The sequence below is a fragment of the Petaurus breviceps genome, unplaced genomic scaffold (assembly GCF_028583685.1).
Source record: "Petaurus breviceps papuanus isolate PSGF00001 unplaced genomic scaffold, PetGlider_PUasm1.0 184, whole genome shotgun sequence".
NCBI lineage: Eukaryota > Metazoa > Chordata > Mammalia > Diprotodontia > Petauridae > Petaurus > Petaurus breviceps.
This window is the reverse complement of record NW_027185793.1, coordinates 1,762,318-1,781,544: the sequence shown is the minus strand read 5'-3', so window position 1 is coordinate 1,781,544 and position 19,227 is coordinate 1,762,318. Positions and strand designations below refer to the sequence as shown.

General features: G+C 36.4%; 1 protein-coding gene across 2 annotated transcripts in view; it reads right to left on the bottom strand.

Moving 5' to 3' along the window:
- Positions 1-19,227, bottom strand: part of FOCAD (focadhesin) — a 504,358-nt gene that overhangs the window by 435,296 nt on the left and 49,835 nt on the right. The gene's annotated exons all lie outside the window — the stretch shown is intronic.

The following is a 19,227-nucleotide window of genomic DNA, read 5'->3' as shown; positions in this document are numbered from 1 at the left end:
ATAATCTTTTTACTGGTAGAGAGTCTTGCCTTGATGTTTATGGCTGCTGACTGATCAGGATGGTGGTTTCTGAGGGTTGGGGTGGCTGTGGCAATTTCTTAAAATAAGACAACAGTGAAGTTTGTCACATTGATTGACTCTGTGTTTTACTTGAACACTTAGAGTCCATGTTAGGGTTATTGATTGTTCTAATTTTAATATTGCTGTGTCTGAGGAAATAGGAAGGCCCAAGGAGAGGGAGAGAGATGGGGGATAGGTAATTGGTGGAACAGTTAGAATACATACAACATTTATAGATTATGTTCACTGTCTTATATGAATGTGGTTCATTGCACCCCCAAAACATGATTAACACAAAGATCACTGATCACAGATTATCATAATAGATATAATAAAGAAAAAATTTGAAATATTGAGAGAACTACTAAAATGTGACAGAGACAGTGTGAGCACATGCTGTTGGGAAAATGGTGCCAATAGACTTGCTTGATGCAGGGTTGTCACAAACCTTTGGTTTGGGAAAAAAAAACCCACATTATCTATGAAACTCAATGAAGCCAAATACAATAAAACAAGGTATGCCTGTGTTTAGTTTTGCTTGGTAGGTTATTCTTGGTTGTAATCCCAGTTCTTTTGCCTTCTAGAATATCATATTCCAAGCCCTCCACTTCTTTAATGTGGTAACTGCTATTAGATTCAGCCCCATGTTCTAGCTTGTTAAAATCTATTCATTTTGTTGTTGTTCCCAGCAGTCATGTCCTGGGGTCAAACAAATCAAGCCATCTTGTAAGAGCTGATTGTTAAATTTTCAGTGTGAACATTTACACCTCAGAAATTGGCAAACATTACAAATCAGGGCTTGATTTGCTGTTTTATTGATTGCCTAGATCCAAAAAGGTGATAGAGAAAATGCTAATAATGCATGTTATATTTAAAAGTATGCTATTTGTGCCTCTTTTTTTCCCCTCGTGGCAATCACTTGCTCTATCCCTTGAAAAAAAGATTTGTTGGTCTGGCATTTTTCTGGTTAATTTTGTAATGTTCAGCTCTTAATGAAGCTAGTTGGATTAGTGATCACTTCTTTCCTCTCTTAACATTAACAAATATCATAGCAATATGCTAGATGAAGCTTTATAAGCAATGTTTAGAAAAAAGCACCCCAAATTTAAAATGAGCAATGAAAAAAAGACAAATATAATTTTAAAACATCATGAAATAACTGTTAAAGCTAGAGTACTAGGAGTAACAAAGGTGAAACCCCCCCCAACATAATACATATTAAAAGCTGTCTTCAAATAGGCAAATGACACATTTAAGAAAATTAAGTACCCATGTACAAAAATATTTATAGCAGCACTTTTTTTTGCAACAAAGAAGCTTTCAATTAATTTTGAAATGTCTAAACAAGTATTAGTGTATGAATATAATGGAATGTTTTTGTACCATAGCAAGTAATGAAAAAAATGAATTTGGAGAAGGATGGGGGACCTTGTATGAAATGGAGAAGAATGAAGTAGACAAGTTGAGAATTCATACAATGGCTACATTACTCTAAAGGAAAACAATTTTGAAAGATTTGAGAACTCTCATCAATATAATAAACAACCATGACTCCAGGATCAGTGATGAATCAGACTTCCTCCTTCTTTTTTTCTTTTTAAACTTTTCTCTTTTTTTGGAGAGGGGAAGGCAAAGTAATTGGGGTTAAGTGACTTACTCAAGGTCACACAACTAGTGTGTCAAATGTCTGAGGTTGAATGTGAACTAAGGTCCTCCTGACTCCAGGCCTGGTGCTCACCTAGCTGCCCCACTTTTTGAAGAGAGGTATGGAGTAGAGAAGGGGAATGAAACAGATTTTTTAATATGGTCAGTGTGTATATTTGCTTTTCTTCACTATGCTTAGTTATTACAAGGGAGGGCATTGCTGATTTGTGTTCGTGCGTGTGGGTAGTGATGGGAAGGAAAGAAGAGATAGCATTAGTGATGCCCACATCCTTAGAAAAGAGAGTCAATGAAACATTTGAAAAATGGACATTAGGGACAGTTAGGTGGTACAATAAATAAAGCACCAGCCCTGGAGTCAGGAGGACCTGAGTTCAAATCCAGCCTCAGACACTTGACATGCTTATTAGCTGTGTGACCTTGGGCAAGTCACTTAACCCCACTTGCTTTTGCCTCTCCCCCTCCAAAAATAATGGAAATTAGAGAACAGACTATAGTTCAGAGGAAGACAAAACAAGCAGGACAGCTTTAGAACTAGTGTATTGAGTTTGTTACATACATTTTAAAACTCAAGATGTATATAAGAGATTTGCAGTTTGATATACAATCCTCTTTTTCTGTTCTTCTTTGAATATGAAAATGATTATGGAAACAAAGTAGGTACCCATCAGTTAGGGAATAGGTGAATAAATTATGGTAATAATAATGTAATGGAATGTTCTTATAATAAATGATGAAAGAAGAGAAATCTAGGAAGCCTTCGCAAACTAATGCAGAGTGAAATAAGCAAATCTAGGAGAACGATTTGTACAATGATTACTGTGCCATAAGTGAAAAAACAACAACAATTGAGCTTTGAAAGACTTAAGAACTCTGTTCAATCACAATTCCAGAAAAAAAAAACCTGATGATAAACCATGTTTCCTTTATCTTGGCAGAGAAGTGATGGATGAGGAGGAACAGAAGGAGTCTTCCATTTTCTGTCACAGCCATAGGTAAATTTGTTTTGTGTGGATATTTACTTGTATAAAGTCAAGCTTTTATTTTTATTGTCATTGAGGGGAAATTTGAAAGGAAGTGAACAGGCGGTGATACTAAAAAAGGAAGATAGGAGAAAAAACATCAATGAATCATTTGAGAAAGTTCAGAGAAGGAAAAAGAAAAGCTGGGTAAAGTTGAAACTACTATGTTTAATTTAAACCAGCTGTATATTGTATGGGAGGAAATTGTTTTAATGAAAATTATAAGGAATTTGAAAGGCCTTAAGGCCTATTGATCATGGAGAAGATTCAGCGGTAGTATTTGGGCCAATTGATTTGAATGAAAATTAGTGATAATTGTCAGATAGTGGTTAAATAAAAAGAAATTGAGTAGAAATAAAAAAGAAATTAAGCAAGGATTAACATGAGCAAGAAAATGACAAGACAAGTAAAGAAAGAGCTTGAAGAAAGTAAGAAAGTTTGGAAAAAACTGAATTTAGAATTAAAAGATGCCAATAAATATTCAGAAAAAATAATCAATATCAGGGGTGTAATAGAAAACTTCAAGAAATCTATAGAAGTAGTCAAAGACATTTGCTAAACAGAAAGCATAATGAATACATATCTCAAATACCTGCCTTGAAAAATCATAGAATTTATCAAAACAACTAGAAAATAAAGGACAGTTTGGTGGTGTAAGAGATAGAGCACTGGACCTGGCATCAGGAGGATCTCCATTAAAATCTGACCTCAGCCGCTTACTAGCTGTGTGACCCTGAGCACTTAACCCAAACTGCCTAACAGACAAAAACAAGGAGGCAGCTGGATGGTGCAGTGAATAGAGTACTGGCTCTGGAATCAGGTCCTGACTCCAGTTCAAATGTGACTTCAGACACGTGACGCTTACTAGCTGTGTGACCCTGGGTAAGTCGCTTAGCCCCAATTGCCTTGCCTTCCCCCCTCTTAAAAAAAAAAAAAACTCCAAAACCCCAAACTACAAAATATGCAGATTCACATGACAGATCTAGAGAAGAAGCAAATTACTAACATCCTAGGAAATTTAGAAAAAAATTTTACCACTAGGTAAAATCTAGGAAATTATCAAACAAAATATCCCAAAATTAGAAAAAAATTGAAAAATACAAATAGAAAGAATACAAAGGACACCAGCATAGAAATACCAAAGATTCAATATGCCTAGCAATTAAGCTGCAACATTACAATGAAAAATAAAGAAAAAAAATACTTCAAACTACCAGAAGAAACAGAGAAATCTCTTATCAGGGAATAATAATCAGGATCCCAGTAGATGTTTCAAGGAGTACAAGAGGCAATAGGGTAAAAATAAATTAAACCTAAAAGTAATTCTTTTGTGTGTGGATTGGACTGTATGTCTGCTGTGGCCCCTTCTTTCAAATTCTGTGATTCTACATTATGTAAAATTATGAAGCATGGGCTATGAGCCCAGAAATATCTAATCAAAGTATTTTTTTGAATGCTAGAGATTGGCCAAAGAGAAGGAGCATTGAAACTCAGAGTTTACAAAGAAACATATTCAGTTACTTCAAGGAAGCCTTTGATTAGTAGTAACTTCTCCAAGTCAAAAAGAGAAGTATTTAAAATAACTGTTCATCTATGCCCAAAGGCAACCAAACTGTGCATACTCTTTGATCCCCTAATACCACTACTAGGTCTGTATCCCAAAGAGATCATAAAAAAGAGTAAGGGACATGCATGTACCAAAACAAAAAAAAATTATAGCAGCTCTTTTTTGTAGAGGCAAAGAATTGGAAATTGAGGGGGTGCCCATCAATTGGAGAATGGCTGAACAAATTGTGGTATATGATTGTAATGGAATACTATTGTGCTTTAGGAAATGATGAGCAGATAGATTTCAGTAAAACCTAAAAAGTCTTAAATGAACTGATGCTGAGTGAAATGAACAGAAACAGGAGAACATTGTATATAGCAACAGCAACGTTGTGCAATGACTAACTGTGATAGACTTACCTCTTCTCAGTAATACAATGATCCAAGATAATTCCAAGATGCAGGTTGGAAAATACTTTCCATATCCAGAGAAAGTACTGTGGAGTCTGAATGCAGATCACTGTTTTTCACTTGGGGTTTTTTTGTGTTTTTTTTTTCTTTTGCTCTGTTTCTTCTTTCACAACATGACTAATGTGTAAATATATTTAACATGATAGCATATGTATAATCCATATCAGATTGCTTGCCATCTTGAGGAGGGAAGGGTTAGTGAGGGAGAAAAATTTGAAACTCAGAATCTAATAAAAAATGAATGTTGAAAAAAATTTGTTCATTTACTTGAGTTGCTGACATTTTAAAGTTGATCTGGTATTGTATTAGCTAAATTATTAATATTCAAGAAGAATGTTTCAGAGAACCAAAAGCAAAGTACCTATTTTTGATAAAGAGGAAGTTTGAGGGTTTTTAAAGCAATCTCATATAATAGAATTTTGCTTATAGTGGTTTTGTTAAAATTGGGAAAAACAGAAATAATAAAAATGAGGAAGATATTTCTTTCTTTAAAAAAATGACTGAAGAGACAAACCTAGCAGTTACAAAGCTAAATTGACCAAACCTTCAGATATTTGCTAAAGTTATAGATTGTATTGAAAGCCCAATCCAAATATGTAGTTGAAACCATGCCTATTTTAGCTTATTATTCTGAGTTTCCTGTGCATGGGATTAACCTGGTCATTAATCCATCCTTCTAATTTATTCACTTTCTCTTCTCTTCTTTCTCTCTTGTTTTCTTGTTCAGTGAAAACTATTTCCATACCCAACTCTGTGTATGTATTAGTTCCTGTCACAGTGAAGTTCGAATGTTATTTTGGTTTACAGTCTTGCACTTGAACCCTCAAATTATATTAAATAATTTATACCATACTGCTGCTCCTTTTCCTCCCCTAATAAATTCTTTCTGTCTGCCTTTCAATTCTTATTTTGAGACTATCAAAACATTAGAAACTGTACCCAGTCCCTTGATCTTTTTAGATTACTTCTATGACCCCTAATAATGATAGGTTTTGAGAGGATGCAATTATCATCTTCCCATATTAGAAGGTAAACAGTTTGTTTAGTTCCTTTTGATTGTTTGCTAGTGTTTACATTTTTGTGCTTCCTTTCAAAGTTTCTACTCTACTCTGGTATTTTCATCAGAAATGCCTAGAAGTTCTCCATTTCATTAAAGATACTTTTATTTAACCCCTCTAGGATTATACTCAATTTTGCTGGGTAAGTTATTTTTGGTAGTAAGCCTATATTCTTTGCCTTCTAGAATAGTGTATTCTAAACTCTCCACTCCTTTATAGTGATAGCAGCTAAATTAGGTGTGATAACCCCTGTGGCTCCTTGAATTCTCCTTGAAAACTTTTCCTTTGATCTGGAAACTCTGGATTTTGGCGATAATGTCACTGAGAGTTTTCATTTGGGAGTTTCTTTCCTGTGATTGCTGTGGAGTACCGTTTGGTTTTAAGAGATCTGGACAGTTTTCTTTTATGATTTCTTGAAATATGATGTCTAGGATTTTAGGGTCATGGTTTCAGTTAACCTGTTTTCTTTAAAAAAATTTTTTTTTTAATTTTTGGAGGGGGGAAGGCAGGGCAATTAGGGTTAAGTGACTTTCCCAAGGTCACATGACTGCTAATTGTTAAGTGTCTGAGGCTGGATTTGAACTCAGGTCCTCCTGACTCCAGGGCTGGTGCTCTATTCACTGTGCCACCTAGCTGCCCCCTCAATCTGTTTTCTAGGTCAATTTTTACAATAGTCAACACTCAATCACCATTTATTAAGGACTTACTATATGCTAGGCTCTGTGTGCTAAGCCCTGAGAATACAAATAAAAACACAGAAAGGCAGTCTTTACCCTCAAGGAGTTTACATTATAATAAAGGAAGACAATAAATAAAAGGAAGCTGAAAAGTTGGTAATATCAATTAGGAAATAACTGACATTGAATCATGATGAGAAAACCCAAAGTACAGCCTGGAGAGGAATGAAACATGACTGAACTGAACACCTACCTTAAATGGAGGATGTGGAAGAGAGGAACCACCCAATTATGGAGAAAACCTGAAGAAGTAAAGGGTACTTCTGTTGCATGAATTCCAGGTCTGAAATGAAGTTCCAAGATGAAGAGGTTTCTGGGGTATGGTGGAGAAAGTCAATAGTTTGGTTCAGAGAACAATGAATTTACTGTGAGATACCTTACATTTTCTTCTACTTAAAATTTTTTTTAAAACTTTATTTTAATATTTCTTATCTCATGGAGTCATTAACTTCTATTTCGTCCATTTTAAATTTTGTAGAGTCTCTTTCTTTGGCAAGGTTTTGTACCTCTTGTGCCCAGATTTTAAGTCCATTTTCAATTCTTCCTTCCTAGCTGTCACTTTTTTATCATTTTTTCGTTAGTGATCTCATTTAATTTATAAAATATTTCTGACTTAAAAAAGTCTCTTACTTCATCTCTTCCAGGAATTCTAGTTGAACTTATACCCTAGCTGTGTTTTTGCTTCAGACTTTGCTTATAGATGCTGTAGAGTCATTCTCTTTTTCTAGGTTTATTCCTTGAGCATCCATCCCTGTCAACATAAGAACTCATTATGGTGGGATTATTTTTTGTGTGTGCATGCATATTCTTCCAGCCCATTTCCTGGCTTTGGACTTGGTGTTAAGGCCAGGTTCTGTGCATGTCTGAGGAGAATTTATGGGTTGAATTTGTGTCCTCTTTGGTTCCTGCTGCTGGTTTCTTGAGGTATTGAGTGTTACTGATTAGATGGTCTATGAGTATCTGTTTTCTTCTGATAATGAACCTGAACCAAAAGATTGACTTGAGTAAAACCTAAGTCACAATACCATTTAACCTAGAAAAATATAGGTAGATTTGGTCAGGTAGAGAGGTAAGACAGCAGAGCTATACTCCTTACATAGCTATCTATCCCCACTTGGGGTCACATAACCAATTCTTTCATCTGTTACCAAAAGAAAAGAGAGTGAGTTCAATCAGTCTTTGGGTATGTGCATTTAGTTCTGGTGGAAAAGTCAGTTAAAAAGCTTTTCATCACCATGCTATAAACTAACAGGAAACAGTCAGAGGATGCTTACATCTGCTCTGAAGTGGGGAGGGAAAGGACTCCTCCATAATGTATTTCCAGATGTAAACTCATTGAGCCTCTGTGTGGATATTGTGTGTGCTCTAGAGATTGATTCCTCATTGGCAAATCTCTTCATTACAGTGATAGATGATGTGAGTTGTGGATTGAAATTTAATTTCTGCCAACTTGTTTTCTGGTTCTCCCAGAAATTGTGTGTGTGTGTGTGTGTGTGTGTGTGTGTGTGTGTGTGTGTGTGTGTAATTCAAGTTGTAAGTACTTGTCCCAGGAGATGTGGGTATTTGGTTTTTTGAAATACTATTCTACTATATTCACTTTTTCTTTTCTGGATCTGGTATTCCTAACATGAACTCCCAATCACTTTTCCTATTTTTTAAACAGTTCAATATAGTTTTGACATTTATTGTTTTGTAGTATGGTTAGAGATTTGATGCTACTAACCCTCCTTCCTACTTTTTTCATTATTTCCCTTAATACTTTATCTTCTATTCCTCCACATAAATTTTATTATTATTTTTTCTAGCTCTACAAAGTAGGTCTTTGATAGTTTGATCAATATGGCAATAGTATTTACTAAATTACTTTAGATAATATTTTAATTTTATTTTATTAGCATGACTCAACCATGAGTGGTTAATACCTCTAAGAATTTAAGTTTGTCCTTAGTACTGTAAAGAATTTTAAAATTGTAGCCATAAAATTCCTGCATGTGTTTTAGTAGGTGGACTCCCAAATATTTTGCTCAATATTTATTCTAAATGAAATTTATCTTTATATCTCCTCCTGTTGGGTTTTGCTGGTAATATACAAGAAGCCTGAAGATTTGTGTTAGTTATTTTGTATCCTATTATTTTGCTGCAATTAGTTTTTTCAATTGCTTTTTAGTTGGCCCTCTGGAGTTCTCTGAATAGTCTATCATGTCATCCAATCTTGTTTTCTCTTTGCATATATTTATTTCCTCAATTTCTTTTGTTTAATCTTACTGATATACGTAGCATTTCTAGAGTTAGGAAGGGGTCAACTTATGAAGTATTTTGAATGCTAAAAACCTTTACAGTTGATGTGGGAGATAATAGTGGGCCACTGAAGCTGATAGGTCATAGGGGTGACATGGTCAGAACCATGCTTAGTAAAAATCATCTGGCAGCTGAATGGAGGGTGGATTGGCTTGGAAGACAGCTAAGACAAAGAGACTAGTTGGAATGCATTTGCATTCCAGTCCAGACAAGAGGTGATGAGGGCTGAAATGGAATTATGGCTTTGTGAGTGAAGAATAGGTAATATATAGGGGGGATATTATACAGGGAGAAAAGAAAAGATATGATAACTGATTGGATACATGGGAATAGTGAGAGTGAGGAGCCTGAATTGACACAGAAGTCCCAGTCAGGGATTCCCGGTGTCCTCTATACAAGGTGCCTGTGGTTTATGTCCACCCTCTTCATGGAGACATGCCCTTCAGATACTCAGACTATAATCTTGTCAGCTTGATTAGGATCATAGGATCATCATTTTAGACCTGGAAGAGGGGGCTATCTGGTTCAGCTTCCTCATTTTGCAGCTGAGGAAACTGAGTCCCTGAGATTTGCCTGATTTGTAATACCTGAGAATTCCCAGACTTGTTTCTAATGTCATACCAGTAATAAAACTCTGGTCTCATGAGTCCAAATTCAATATTCTTTTCATTTTTCCACACTGTCTTCATACTACAGAATCCATGACCAGGAATTCCTCTGATCTCCCCAGTCTCTGTCTCTGCTGCCTTATACTTAGAATACATTGATTATCAAATGGGTCATCTGACACCAATTTATTTATAGTAGCATCTAGTGTTAACTGTATTCTGAGGAAACTCAAAATTTATTGAGTGCAATCAATTAAATAAAACTAAAATGTTAAAATTATCAAAGGCAATCTAGCCCTCTCTTCTCCTGATCTGCTCTGGGTCCATCTCACTGTTCATTTTGAGTTTCTGACCAAGATATCCATCCATCCATCCATCCATCCATCCATCCATCCATCCATCCATCCATCCATCCATCCATCCATCCATCCATCTATCCATCTATCTATCTATCTATCTATCTATCTATCTATCTATCTATCTATCTATCTATCTATCTGTCTGTCTATCTATGTGTGTGTATATGTATGTACACATATATGTGTGTGTGTGTGTATATACACACATACTGATGGACCAACTCTCTGGGTTGGGAAGGTCCTCCAATGAAGTCCCAGTCAGATGTCTAATGGAGGTGTCAAAGTAACCCTGTGTTCTCAAAGGCTGTACCACCAGTCAGTCAGTCAATCAATCAGCCAGTCAATCAACATATATTAAGCACGTGCTGCATGCCAGGCACTTTGCTGAGCACTGGGCATACAAAGAAAGACAAAAGACAGCTTTTGATCTCAAGTTGCTCAGTATTTAATAGGCAAGAACACATGTAAATAGATACGAGTGAAGACGCTATTTGTAATATAATTGAGAAATAATAAATAGAGAGAAGATAGTAGAATTAAGGGGAATCTAAAAAGACTTCCTTTAGAAGGTGGGGTTTTGGCTAGGACTTGAAAAAAGTCAGGGAAGCCAGGAGGTGAAGATGAGGAGGGGAGCATTCTAGTCATGTAGCAAAGCTGGTAAAAATGCTTGGAGTCTGGGGATGAAATATCTTTTTCCAAGAATAGCAGGGAGTTCAGTATTATTGGATCACAGAGTATGTGTATGTATGTGTGTGAGAAGGGATATGTAAGGTATAGGAGAATAGAAAAGTGGGGAGGCAGGTAATGAAGGCCTATATCAACATGGAATTTTATTATCTCTCTGTGTGTGTGTGTGTGTGAGAGAGAGAGACAGAGAGAGAGAGAGACAGAGAGACAGAGAGAGAAACAGAGAGTGAGAGAGACAGAGCGAGACAGAGAGAGACACAGAGAGAGAGACACAGAGAGAGAGACACAGAGAGAGAAAGACATGGTCCAATCTGCTCTTTAGGAAGATGATTTTTGACCCCTGAATGGAGGATGAACTGGAATGTGGAAGAGAATTGTGGCAGGTAGAATGATCAATAGACTTTTTTGATAGTCAAAGTGTGAACTGAGGAGAGAGTATGTAGGAAAGATGTAACAAAGGTAAAATCCACAGGCTTTTACAACATATTGGATATGATGGTGAGGGAAAGACTGACACGGGTTTAGCCTCTAGTAGAATGGGTAGATGGTAGTACCCTCTAGAGTAACAGATAACTGTGCAAGATGGTAGTTTTTATTGGCAGGGGTGAAGATAAGTTCAGTTTTGGGCATGTGTAGTTTAAGATGTCAATAAAATATCCATCCAGTTTGAAATATTTATAGCAGATCTTTTTGTGGTGACTAAGAATTGGAAATCAAAGGGATGTTCATCAATTGGGGAATGGCTAAATGAGCTATGGTATATTATTGTGATGGAACAGTATTATGTTGTAAGAGATTATAGGCAAGAGAATTAAAAAAAAAACCTGGAAAGACCTACATGAACTAATGCAAAGTGAAGTGAATAGAACCAGGAGATCATTGTACACAGTAACAGCAATATTGTTTGGTGAAGAACTGTGAATGACTTAGCTCTTCTCATCAATACAATGATCCAAGACAATCCCAAAGGACTAATGATGAAGCATACTATCTGCCTCCAGAGAAAGAACTGATAATGTTTGAATACAGACTGAAGCATGCTACTTTTCACTTTCTTTCTTTCATTTTTTTTCTTTTATATGAGTCTTGTACAAAATGACTAACATGGAAATGTTTTTCATGTTAGCCAGTCTGATAGGTGTGATGTGGTACCACAGAGTTGTTTTGATTTGCATTTCTCTAATCAATAGTGATTTAGAGCATTTTTTTCATGTGACTATAGATAGCTTTAATTTCTTCATCTGAAAACTGCCTCTTCATATCCCTTGAATATCAATTGTATCCAAATGTATCAACTTGTATTCTTATAAATTTGACTCAGAAACTCAAAACTTTTAAAAAAAAAAGTTCAAAAATTGTTTTAAACTTTCAATTGGGGAAATATATATATGTATATGTATATATATATATTATTGGCAAGGCAATTGGGGTTAAGTGATTTGCCCAAGGTCACACAGCTAGTAAGTATGTCAATTGTCTAAGATCAAATTTGAACTCAGGTCCTCCTGACTCCAGGGCTGGTGCTCTATTCACTGTGCTACTTAGATGCCCCTATATTTTTTTTTTTAAAGAGGGATGATGAGGGCCTGAGCTAGGTATGGTATGTGGCTCTATGAAAGAAGGGGATATATGATGAACATGTCATGAAGATGACAATGACAAAATCTGGAAATGGAGTAGGTATATAGAGTGAGGAGTTGAGAAGATGAGACCAAGGTTGCAGGCCAGGGTGACTATGAAGACAGTTGTACTCCTGACAGTAATGGGGAAGTACAGAAGAACTTTGCTCAGTTTAGTTACAGGCTTAGTTATAGACAAAGAGTAACTTGAGATGACGCTGGAAAGGAATAGTGGAACAACAGTTTACAGGGACTTGAATGTCACACAAGGGAATCTGAAGTGTATTTGGTAAATAGGAAGCTACAGAAAATTTCTGAGTGAAGGAGTAACATCTCTATATCTCTACATAAGAAAGATGGTTCTGATGTGGTGTGAAAGATGCGTTGGAGAGAAGAGGGAGGTCAGATGAGCTAGGATATGACATAAATTTATATCAATAGTCACAAATGATGTAAATACTATGGACTACTAACAAAGTGGTTAGCCTAGAGAAAAAAAGACTCATTAAGGATATAATCACTATTTCCAAATATTTAAAGATCTGTCAAACTCAGGAAAGATTAGACTTGTTCTGCTTGGTAACAGAGAACCAGGACCAATGGATGGAGGTTACAGGGCAACAGACTTTTGGTTGTTATGAATGAGGACTTTCCTATAACTACTCTTGTTCATTGGTGGAATAGACTGCCTTTCGAGACATTGAGTGTGATTTTACTGAAAGAATTCAGGCAGCAGTTAGAAGACTATTTTTGTTCAGAAATATTGTAAAGGGAAATCCTGCCTTAAATGGCAAAAGTTAGACCTGTAAGTTCTCTCCCAATTCTTGAGTCTATGGAATAATAATAATAATAATAATAATAATAATAAAAAGTTACATAGATAATGGATAAATAAGTATAATATAAATAAATATAAAAATGGATAAATAGCTTTATTTTCACTGGAACCTATTTGTAAATGAAATTATTTCTAAGAGGGAGGCAGCAGGAGTAGAAATCCTTATAGTTTAAGGAAGATTTACAGGAATGGAATTCTCAGGGAGATTTGGGTTTGTGTGGGGGGGTGGGATGCTAAGGCCTGGCAAAAGGATGGGTGAAATGAGACTCCATGGTTCCAGGGATGAGGATGTGCAAAGCTGTTCCTTGTTTTCTCTGTTCTGAATTCTTTAGCCAAAGGGGCAGAAAACTGGCCAAGGGAATATAGGCTCTGCTTAGAGACTTTAAGGCATTCTCATCATTAAGAGACATAATTCAATCTCTAGTGAAAGTAGCATATGTATGCTTTCAGCCCCTCCTGTTCATTTTTATCATTGACATAAATGGCATGCTTATCAAATTTACTGATGACACAAAGCTAAGAAGCATAGCTAATGCATTGAATGAGTCTCCAAAAACATTACAACAGTCTATGACAGTAGGCCGAATTTAATACAACACCAGTCAATAGGGACAAATGTAAAGTGTTAACACTGAGGTCTGAAAAAAAATGATTTTAAAAGTACAAGATAGGAGAGGGCACATTTAGACAGAAGTTTGTCTGGAAAAGCTCTGGGGCTTTTAGTGTATTGCAAACTCAGTCTGAGTCAATGGTGTGTGATTTGAACAATCTGTTCAACATGAAAAGAGTAAAGAATTGGAAGTCAAGAAGGCCTGGATTCTAGTGCTGGTAGTTAGTTCTACCATCTAAAAGGTGGATCTGGAACAGGTCACTTTCACTTTGGTACCTCCTTTTCCTCACCTGTAAAATGAGAGGGGAAGTGTTGATCTAATGATTAGTTCTAATGTTCATTTAGCTCTTAAAGTCTATGAAACTGATTATTAAGCTTGAACTTTGTCAATTGGGATACCAGACAAATTGTTCAATCTCTTTGGTCTTTGGTTTCTTCTGCTGTAAAGGTTGAAACAGGTGGAAATTTTTGATCATGTTTCAACTGTACATGGCTCATATGCGTGATATAGTACTTTCCCTTTTAGGCCTATTAAGGCAGACCTTTTTTATTTGCCTATTTAGAAGAAAACAACTATTTTCTAATTTCATAATCATTAAAAGTAAATAAAAGAATTAATATTGCCATCTAAAAGTTGCCACTAATATACTACTGGCATAATGTTAAATTTTTATGTAAAGATTAATTAGAAGACAGCACAAAGTTTCAGAAATATAAAAGATAAAGTAAATTTCATTATGCTTTTCAGCTACAAATAGTCTTTTAGAGTTTTGTGCATATTAGGCAAAGGTTTTCAATCCCACTGTCTTAATTGACATGAAATGTTTTTAGGTCCTGTCTTCATCTCACCCCCACCCCATTTCTGTATTCTTGGTCTCAGAAACATGAAAGAATAACTTTAGGACATTAAACAAATCTTAAAGTCAGGGTAGTACCCTACCAAATTGTTAAATGATTGCCATGGATAAGCCCTCATCTCCTAAAAGCTAATCTTTTTCTAGATCTATCTTCAGGAAATGTCTGGCACATGTCTGACTGGTGAGGCCGTGGCAGCGTATTTCTGTTCTCAAGCGGCTCTCAAATCAGCTTTTTTCCCCCAATTCCGGCGATGAGGAGCCCTGCTCTTTTGGAGATCCCAAGACACTGCAACAGAATCATGAATTGAATGTGATCACTAATGATATAATCTCTTATAATACGTAAGATTTTTTACAGATTTCCGTAATAATAAAATGGGCTGGGTTATCAACAGAAATAATATTCTTGTGATCAAGAGGCCTATCATTCTTTATTCCACTGAAAGACCTTTCTTCCTAGAGTTTCAATAAGGTGTACTTAAAACATACTTTAGTTTAGAGTAAAGGCAACTATGAATGGGCTGTAATTTCAACCAATTTACTATTATTGTGTTAAATTTTCTAGGGGATAAAAGATGGGACTGGGAGAGAGTGCACCTGGGTTATTTTCCTTGCTCTGTCACTTACTGGTTTTGTGTTCTCAGATAATTCAGTTCTATGTGCCTGTTTCATATTACTGTACAGTATATATACATATGTTTATATAAAACATATCTTTCACTTGAAGTGTTGTTAAGTGAAAATAAGTAGTGACTTTGGGGGCCCTCATAAAAAACTTTTATTCTGTAAAATGCCTTATTTTTCTCCTATTTACAAGGATTTTGGTAGTATGCATATTTCATCTCCTCAATTAATTTGCTTAGGGTGAGTACCCTATTTTCCAATTAAAATAGCTTTAAAAAGCAAATACAATTGGTAGGAAGGGTGCCAATAACAAATCTATTCCCTCTTTGAGCAGAATGTCTAATGAAAGAAGAGTAACTTTGTTTTGTTGACCTGAAGAGGAATTTTGCACAAGAAATAATCAAACACAACAAAATTCTCCCTTCATTAGTTTGATCTACAAGCAGCAATTATTCTTTAACACCCTTCAGTAATTATCTTTTAACTTCCTTCACCATCACTACACTCTACCTCAAATACTCTTAAGTCTGGCTACCTCAGAATCCCACTTCAAATCACCCACCTAAACCAAACACAGCTGCAGGTAGAGAGCCTCGGGTTAAAAAAAAAAGCGTGGGGTGGGAGGGGAGGGAGATGAAAATGGTCTTTGAGGACACTTTGGTGTTCTAATATGTTTAAAACACTTTTTTTCACTTGCGAATTATTTATAGAGATATCTTTCCTTTCCGCCTCCAGATCTTAAAGATTTGGAATGACTTTCAAAATGTGTGCATTATAATGAAATTCTGCCTCTTTTCTAACTGTATTCCTAATAAATGTTTATTGGAGAAAGATTAAATGAATGTCATTATTTAGAACTGTGAAATTTTAGATCTTGGAAGAGTTTTCATTTTTGGATTAAATTAAATTTCCACAACTAGATCTAAGATGCTATGAACACTCTCATTTTATAGATGATACAACCGGGATTCAGAGAGATTAAGAGATTTGTTCAAGGTTTAGTGAAAAAGTCAGGAATAGAAAGCTTAAATGGCTTATTATTTTAAAAGTTAATCTTAATGTTCAGTTAGAGGACTCTAGGTCCTGTAATTTGTAAGATCGTAGATTTAGATTTGGAAAGGACCTTAGAAATCATCATCTGCTCCACCCCTTTCATTTTACTGAAGAAATTGAAGCTGAGACAGGTTGTCACTTGCTGAAAGATCACAAGTAGTGAGAGCTACATTGAGAGATGAGATTTGAACCCATTTCCTGTAACTAAAAATATAGTATTCTTAATGCCATACACCAAAAAAACTTGTTTATAAATTTAATTTTTATTTTAAAGGGGGAAACTCCCCCCCCCCAAAAAACAAAACAAAACAAAATTCACCTCTCAAGGGCCAGATTTCCGATATTTATTGCAAGCTGTCATTTTATTTATTTATTTATGAAGACCTTGTTTTCATTACTGTTTATCAAAATGACCCATAAAAGGTTATTTTCGTTGAATAATGGACTAAAATTGTCAGACAATCTAGAATCCTTCTACCCCAAATGTGGAAACTACACCTTAAAAAATTGAAATAAAAAAAAAAAGGTCAAGTGAGGACGGCAGTGTAAGGACTCATTGCGCCACCTACTGATTATATTGCGCATCTCCCTTTCTCAGGTTTTATTCTTTAAAAATTGTAGTTTCTGAAATGATTTCTATTAAAGTATTGGGAGTGTTGGGGGGAATAACTCATTGTATCCTTACATTTTTATTTCAGTTTACTCTTTTTGGTGTTGACAGGTTCTGAAGTTTTAAAATGAAAGAGAGTTCAGATTTCAAGTATTTTGTACGACTTTGGAGACACTGGAGTTTACATTGGCATTAAATAAATATAATACTGACGTCAACTATAGCTGAAAGAGACTAGTTCTGTTTGTCACCTGTATTCTAACAGGATCTTTACTTGCTTTAAAAAAATAAATGTTTAGGAAAGAAAGTTTAAGAAACAAAGCTATTTCCTTTCTTCTATGGCATGAGGGACTTTTTCTTATTTGCTTCACTTACCTAAAGAATGTATTTATTTATTTATTTTACCAATTCATTTCACTGCATATATGGGCATGTTCACACAGACACAATACATCTAAGTCAAACTGTTATTTCTGTTTAAACTTTCAAAAAGGTCTTATTCCTCCTTGCTCGTTTTCTCTGCTGGTGTGGGAATTAACAAACGTTGCTAGTTTTTCAGTGTAGAACGATGAAGGTAATTGGAGTCAACAATACAGAAAAGGTGAACCCAGCTCTCAGCGCTTGAAGGTTTTCTAGCTTATTGTTATTTGTATTTGGTGACTGAGAAGTAGGGCTGATGCTTCTCTGAGTGTGTGGCTAGTCTGTTTGGGAAACCAAGCCCCACAGATTTGGCAGGATTTGACTTCTGCTATCTTCTGTTTAACTGCCTGGGGGCTTGGTGTTACAAAGGGACCTCCTAGGAGGGGTTGGGTTGACACAGACCAGGTGTCTGTCCAAGGCAATCTACCTGCTCTCTGACCCATCAAATGAATCACCTCTGCTCCTGGTATTGAAGATCGTTTGCTTCGAATCCTAAGGATGGTTAACTGGTGTGCTGGTTTTTGTTTTGTTCGTGTTAGAGGAATGGATAGGAACGGAGCAAGAAGTTAGAGCTAGATAGAGCGTAGGGAAGATAAAGAAGAGTCAAAGGAAACGTTAGGAAAGAAGGAAGAAAGGCAGGGAGGGGAGACCATGGGGAGATGGAGGAAAGTGAAAGAGTGAGAGACGGGAAAAAGCCTGAATTCTGAAGAGGAAGAAAAATGCAGACAGTTTATACCTTCTGAATTAAATTATCTCCCCTTTCCGACTCAATAAACTAAAACTACACGATTCTTCCCCACTCAAGTATGTAGTAATCGTCCAGTGTTACTTTTTGCTAATGGCTATTTTTCTTGTTTAACCATCCTCCCGCTTCCCCCTGCCTCTGGTCCACAGGCGAGATAATACCTGCCAGAAAAATTTACGGAGAGTCCTTTAGGGATCCCGCCTGGTGGGAAGTTTGTCACCCGGGAAGCTAACCCGATTATTATCCTGAGATGGATTATGTTTACTGTCACCAAAACTCATAGAGATTATAATCCAATTTATGCGCATTACAGTCAATATTAGCTTTGTTTGCTATTTTGAGCCTCCCAGTTGCCCCACGAGTCCTCAAAGGGCAACTAAGCCAGTTCTGATGCAATCCAACCCGCTGCCAGGGAGAGGGGGAAAAAAAGACTACAAAAGAAAACAACTTCCCGCCACAGCTCAGAGACGTGACGTTTGTCTCCTACCATCACCTGGGCATCTTAGACATTGAACAGCGTAGAGCTCAGTCAACTTCTCAAAGCATTCCCTAAGGGAGAAACGATCGGTTTGCTTCATAACTTAATAGCTCTCTCTCTCTCTGTCTCTGTCTCTGTCTCTCTCTCTCCCTCTCTCTCTCCATTGTAATGAAATTTTTATATACATTTTTCCAACTTTGCACCCAGCACAGGCCCGTGATATTGCGCGCTTTTCAGTCAGAGGTTTACTGGAAGAGAGAATAGGGATAACCCCATTTAGCAGATGAGAAAACTGAGGCTTTCAGAGGTTAAGTGACTGGCCGTAGTTCACACAGGTAGTAAAGGGCAGAGCCGGGACTTTAAACTCATTTTAGTACAGGGTTGTTTAGTTTTTGTCTTGGTGACTCGCATCGTCTAGGATAGTGTTAAGAACATAGTAGGAGCTTAATAAATGTTGAAGTAATGACTCCAAATCCAGTGCTTATGCTACTGAATCAGTAATTTGCTAGTTTGATGTGTGTGTCTTAAGTTTATTCTGGGGTGGGCTTTTGGATGTTCAGTTGTGCTATGTAAGCACAAAAGCAAACATTTTTTTTGTGGAAGGCAAACACACTATTTAGGCATTTATGAAGTAACTATCTTCCTTCTCCGGGAGAGCAAACTTTTCCAGCAAACCCAGAAAGATCTAACAGCCCCCATCCCCACCCCCCCCCCTTTCCCCCTCCCCCCCCCCCCTCCCGCTGCTGCTGTAGCTTTCAAGGGGGCTCTACTTTGGCTACATTCCAACACTTTTAATCCGTTTTTTATTGTAAGACCGGAGGTGTTTGCACAGGGGCTGGAATCGCTTCCCCCAGTTGCCCAAG